This window comes from Somniosus microcephalus, chromosome 18 (assembly GCF_052327205.1).
Source record: "Somniosus microcephalus isolate GS21.2 chromosome 18, FLI_Smic_1.0, whole genome shotgun sequence".
Lineage (NCBI taxonomy): Eukaryota > Metazoa > Chordata > Chondrichthyes > Squaliformes > Somniosidae > Somniosus > Somniosus microcephalus.
In genome coordinates, this window is record NC_141004.1 from 26,615,707 (window position 1) to 26,622,465 (window position 6,759).

The following is a 6,759-nucleotide window of genomic DNA, read 5'->3' on the forward strand; positions in this document are numbered from 1 at the left end:
AACAAACCTTCCTGTTAGACAGTTTCCTAGACTGCAAGTCCTGGTGTTCCCCCACACATGTAAAAATGAAGGAATAACAGTGCCTCAGGTGAAATAATTTCAAACAATAATATTAATTTACCAGTTACTTGACTGATGAACTTGTATTTGCTTATATCTATGTGCTGTTTTGCACCTCTGGAACTTTGCTCTTAAACACTTTAGTAAATCTTCTGCCACCATATACATCTAGGCTATGCTTATAGCTTTATACCTTCCTTTCCCCTCAAATTGCTTTATTTATGCTGTAGTTCATGGCTCATCCTCTGACTTTCTCCTTTAACTCAAAAGATTCCCCAGGGCTTGGTTCTCTTGCGCTGTTACTTCTACCGGCCGTGGTAGATGCTGCCACCTTCCCCATCATGCGACTGTGGAGCTCCTGATCAGACCCTGGAGCACATCATTGAGCATTGCCCTCAGAGGAAATTCGCAGGCAGCCTACAAGAAAACCACGCTATTACACAGGAAGTTTTGGCCTGGATATCCGACTTAGATATTGACATTTGATTTGCTTTGCTACTACCATATGAAAGAAAGAAGACTTCTTCAGAGCAATAGTCTCCTGTACTTACCATATAGCTTATCCAGTCGTTGTGCCAACTGCCACTAGGAGTGATGTTTAGATCAGTACAGCTCATTTGGTAGCACTCTTGCCTCTGAGTCAGATGGTTAAAGCCCCACTCCAGGACTTGAATACCATATGGCCGATTTTCCGAATGCACGCTACCAGAACCTTGGCTCCCCAATTTAAAAAACACTTTGGTAAATCAGCAGTAATATTTCCCCTGATGATCAAGTAAATAGAAGTGCTGTCTACTGTCACACTGAGCCATATAAAACCAGAAGTGCAAGATTTGCATAATCGTAGATCTGTGTTGAGTTAGCTGATCTGAACTGGGGCAGTTTGCTGAGGGACACTAGGATTAGCCTCAGCGCCCCTGAAATAAAAAAAACAGAAAATGCTGGAAATGCTCAGCAGGTCAGGCAGCATCTGTGGAGAGAGAAACAGAGTTCACGTCTCAGGTCGAGATGCTGCCTGACCTGCTGAGTATTTCCAGCATTTTATGCTGGCATTTCAGATTTACAGTATCCGCTCGCAGAGGGAAGAGGAAGACACAGAAGAAGCAGAAGAGGAGGAATCAGAAGGAAGGATACATTCCAGATAGCCCCTTTCTGGCTGGGATACCCCGGCTGGAATCATCCACCTGTGGTCCCAGTGACCACAACTCCAATTGCCCTTTCAATATTAGTCCCACACCTTCCCTTCCCTCTGTTACTGACCATCACAGTGTCCTCTTGGCCACGATGCTGAAATAAAAGCCACCACAAAGCAAACTTTCCAATCCAACATCTATCTGTCCAATATGACATCAAGAAATCAACTCATCACCCTTATTCTCTTAGTGACTGTCTTGTGTGTGCCTTTGTCTATCCTACTGATGTCGTGCAGCGCTACCCCAGTGGCTGCAGCATGGCTGGTGGAAGGCTGCTGACTTTCAGTGGGGGACACTACAAATGGCCATGCTGGTCAACCTTGAGGTGGCTGGGTGTGTCAAATCAATCTTCTTCTTCACTCTCCTCTCCCTCCTCTTGGTCACCCACTGGCTGGGCAGGCTGCATTTCTTGGATGTATGAAATGAGGAAGACATAAGGGTGCAGTTGTGGTGAGGGGAGGGTGGGAAATCAAGAGGTGCATGTGAGAAGGAGGATAACATATGAGGATACCAGCATCTTGTATCCTTTCAGCCCTGCTGCTGGCCAAGGGCTCAGCCATGTTCCTGCCAAAAATGGCCTGCACTGTCTCCTCCAATGGGGTGAGGTGAGGTTAGGAATGGAAAATGTGACTCATGATTGATACAGATTGTTGGTAGGTGAGTGATGGTGAGGTGAGTCATGCATTGAGCAGTGCGTGAGGCTAGTGATACAGTTGGTAGGAGACGGCTTTTGAAGATGCATTCACTGACCTTGACCAGTGGTCTGAGGTCATGAAGCTTCTTTGGGCACTGGAGCCAGGTGGTGGGGGTGACACTGCTGACAGTGACGGCCTTGGTGATGTGGTCCCACATCGTTTTTCTGGAGGGCCTTCTGGCCCCTGTGGGTAGAAGACCTCTCTTGCAGTGTTGACCCCCTGCACAAAGCTGGAGTGCTGCTTACGAGACCCTGGGTGCCCCTTCCCTGGCTTGTTGAGCCATTTGTGTTAGTGCTGAAGCACTTCTACCATTTTTTGAGGTGTGGTAGACAATCCAGCTTTAAGAGCTGAAGACTGCCATTTGGGAATTATTTTTAATATTTTTTTTTTGAAAGGCAGTAAGGGCTGAAAAATACATTATTTCACTTGATTTTAATTTTTATTAATTTTGAATGCATGGCCCCTTTAATTCATAGCCCCTGTAATTGCCCACAACGCCTTGCAAACACCACAGTCTCACTCCCACAGGCTGTCAGAGGCTGCAACACTAACTGTGGACGGGAACTTCGGGTCAGAGGCCTCCAGTAACACCGCCAGGAGGGGGTTGCTCGGTAAGTTAGCGCTGCGCCCCACGTTGCCAACTTACAGAGCCAATTTTTCAACTGTAACACGGCGGCCTTTAAATCGAGTTGCTGGTGACACTGGCAATTCTGTTTGGCTCGCATGAATTTTCCCTCCTAAATAATAAAAGGGTTGATTGTGCAAGGCAAAAGGGGGTATTAATGGGTCAAGTAAAGAAACCAAAGATGGATCTAGAGGAGGTGTATATGGGAATAGTAGAACCATCACCAACAGCTGCCGTCCGAAAAAATGGGGGGGAAGAGGTTATGATCTGAAATAGTTGAACTCAATGTTGAGCCCGGAAGGCTGTAAAGTGCTTAATCGAAAGATGAGGTGTTGTTCCTCGAGCTTACGTTGAATTGAGGTTTGGTTAACGGACAGAAAACAGGGAGTGGGAATAAACGGGTCATTTTCGGGTTGGCAGGCTGTAACGAGTGGGGTACCGCAAGGATCAGTGCTTGTGCCTCAGAGTGGAGTTGAGGTAGAAGGTCAACCATGATCTTATTGAATGGCGGAGCAGGCTCGAGGGGCCGAATGGCCTACTGCTGCTCCTATTTCTTATGTTCTTATGTTGAGTTTCATTGGAACAGTGTAGGAGGCCAAGGACGGAGAGGTCAGAGGTCTCTTTCGACCAGCGCCCCTGAGTAGGGAGAGGAAAGATCGCCCAAGGTTCCTGGAACTGATTACTATCCAGTGACCCCTGGTCTGTGTGGGGAGAGGTGGGGAGGGCGGGGAAAGAGTGGGTGAGGTGTGGATGCTGGACGACTATTAAATGCAGCTGTGATACCCTGCACATTTCAACATTCTGCCAACACTCACTATGTAGACCTTTGCATGGCAAATAGTACGGGATACCTGTGAAACCAGAGGTGGAGCCTTCCGGAGAAGAGGGAAGAAAAATTGGGAAAAGAAGAAATCCATGGAAAATCCCTAGTAATACCACCTAAAAATGTTATTTATCAGAGGAGCATTCTTCCAACAGGGCTTCATTTGCTGCTTAACATCTAGGTTAATGGAAACAAACTGGGACTTTTTTAAAGTAATAAACAGGAAGTTCTTATGAATGAACTTCACTGCATTATACAGAACAGTAAATAGGTAGGAGGCAGCTAAAGTAAATAGTGTAAACTAAAGATTCAGATGACGTTTGTAAGCCAGTCAAACACCATTCTTGTGGTTTAGGTGAGCTCTGTCATTCCTGTCTAACTCCCTCTTCTCAGCTATTCTAGGTTTTGTCCGCATTGCACTGTTGTATAACATTGAAGTCAGGTTGATGTTTTCTATAAGATATATGTAACATATATGGCCTGGTTGAACAATTGTACTCCCCAGGTAGCCACAGGCAAATTATCTCTCGGCTCCAGTGAGCTGAAAGACAAATGAATTCACCAGATTGCCAGTAACACAAATAGGTTCATCCTTCCATCGCTCGTCCCTCCTTGGATTTTGTTCTCTGCCGTTTGGTTTATCTTTATCTGTTGTGATTTGCCACAGTGCCTCCCAGTCTCACAGAATGACTTCTCATCAATTACAAAGGTGTTCTTTATTAAAGTGTTCATGATTCTGTTTCTTAGCTTAAGTTAGCCGGTAGTTGCCTGGATTCAATTTCTTTTCCTTTTTAAATATATGTATTACATTTATTTTTTCCAGTCCTGATACCTCACTAGCACCCAATGACTCAATAAGGATACTCAGAGGGCCCCATGAATCTCCCCTCTCATTGTGCCCAGCACTCCTGGATATATACCATCAGGCCCTGTGGATTTATTTTTCTTCAACTTGAGCAGGAACTGACTTACTGCTGTAAAACTTATCTGGATACTTGAAGAATTATAACAATTGGATGTCATATTTGTATTCTGACTTTTTTTCTCCTTCTTCTACTTTTCTCTTTCGTTATTTTAATATCCACTCTAACTACGTTTTGCTGTTCTGATACTGCAATACCATATTATTATTCTTGACTATATAGCTAGTCTCAGTTCCAGGGACCATTTTGCATTTCTAAAGGAGGAAAATAACTTTTCCACCATTTGGTTCATATCCCTCCCCACACACCTACCCCCACCCACTCACACACTCACCTCTTTGAGTCTCAGGACAGGTTGTAGTCCCAAATTACTTCTGGATGCTGGATGGAGCTCATTGTAACTGCAGAATGCACTTGCTCAGGGAGAGAGAACTGGCACACCCAGCTCTCCCAAATGCAAGTGCACCTCTTATTGGATAATCCGAGAGCAATAGCAATAGTGGACAAGCACTGTGACCCTTATAATAGACTTTGTGATGTCACCATGTTCTAAACAAAGCATGTGATCAGCTGGTGGAAGGCGAGCCCCGTTCATTCTCTTCTGATACTTAGCTCAGCACTGTCCTCACTTGTGTGAGCAAGGAAAATCATAGTGTCGATGGGAGAGTGAATTATCCAGGATGAATGTTTGTGTGATGAAATATTCCATTCATCACTCATTGGTATTCTCTGCCTGTGACTGTGGTTGGTTTCAGTTTCATTTCCCTTACCTCAGTTCCGTTTCCTCACCATTGTATTGTACTGTGTGTAGGGCTCCGCCCATACCTGGCCCCTATGTTCCAGTACGGCAGACCTCTGGATGGAAGATACCTCTCCTCTGTGTGTTACCTTCTAAGTCAATAAAAGCCTTGTTTTGTTTCGCTAACATCGAGTCTCGGATTTATTGAGGCACATCAGTTTGATTTTACAAAATTTGCGTGGGGGACACAAAAGTGTAACATATTGTCATCCCTGGGGTGGGTAGACATCCTGGTAACCAGCTACTTGTGGAAGCTGCAGACAGTGTTTGAGCTTTTCACAATGATCATATTTACACAGGGAGGTAGTAGAGCATAGCAGCAACCCCCAGAAGGAGATTGGTGATAAAGGGACATGGCTGGATAAAGATACATGGCTGGATATAAGGGACATGGCTGGATATAAGGGACATGGCTGGATATAAGGGACGTGGCTGGATATAAGGGACGTGGCTGGATATAAGGGACATGGCTGGATATAAGGGACATGGCTGGATATAAGGCCATTGCTGGATAAAGGGATATAGAATCATAGAATGGTTAAAGCACGGAAGAAGGCCATTCGGCCCGTCGAGCCCGTGCCGGCTCTCCAAGCGCACCTCAGCTAGTCCCAATCCCCCGCTCTTTCCCCGTAGCCCTGCAAGTTTTTTCCTTCAGGTACTTATCCAACTCCCTTTTGAAAGCCGTGATTGAGTCTGCCTCCACCACCCTTTCAGGCATTGCATTCCAGATCTTAACCACTCGCTGAGTAAAAAAGTTTTTTCTTATGTCGGTTTTGGTTCTTTTGCGAATCACCTTAAATCTGTGTCCTCTGGTTCTCGACCCCTCTGCCAATGGGAACAGTTTCTCTCTATCTACTCTGTCCAGACCCCTCATGATTTTGAACACCTCTATCAAATCTCCTCTCAATTTTCTCTGCTCTAAGGAGAACAACCCCAGCTTCTCCAGTCTAACCACGTAACTGAAGTCCCTCATCCCTGGAATCATTCTCGTAAATCTTTTCAGCACCCTCTCTAAGGCCTTAACATCCTTCGTAAATTGAGGTACCCAGAATTGGACACAATACTGCAGTTGAGTCCGAACCAGTGTTTTATAAAGGTTCATCATAATTTCCACACTTTTGTACTCTATACCTTTATTCATGAAGCCCAGGATCCCGTAAGTTTTTTTTAACTGCTTTCTCAACCTGCCCTGCCACCTTCAACGATTTGTGCACATATACCCCTAGGTCTCTCTGTTCATGCACCCCCTTTAGGATTGTACCCTTTTGTTTATTTCTTCCTCTCTTCATTCTTTCTATGAAAATGTATCACTTCGTATTTTTCTGCATTAAATTTCATCTGCCATGTGTCCGTACATTCTGCCAGCCTATCTATGTCCCCTTGCAGTCTAACACCATCCTCCTCACTCTTCACTAAACTTCCAATTTCTGTGTCATCTGCAAATTTTGAAATTGAGTCCTGTACATCCAAGTCTAAGTCATTAGTATATATCAAGAAAAGCAGTGCTCGTGAACCGATGACATCAAGTAAAAGAAACACCTGCTGGTCAAATAGTTTTTATGTTAAACTTGGAAGACAAGAAACAAGATTAAATATGCAACCAATTGAGATAGCTAGAAAACAAGTAAACACTCAGTCAAA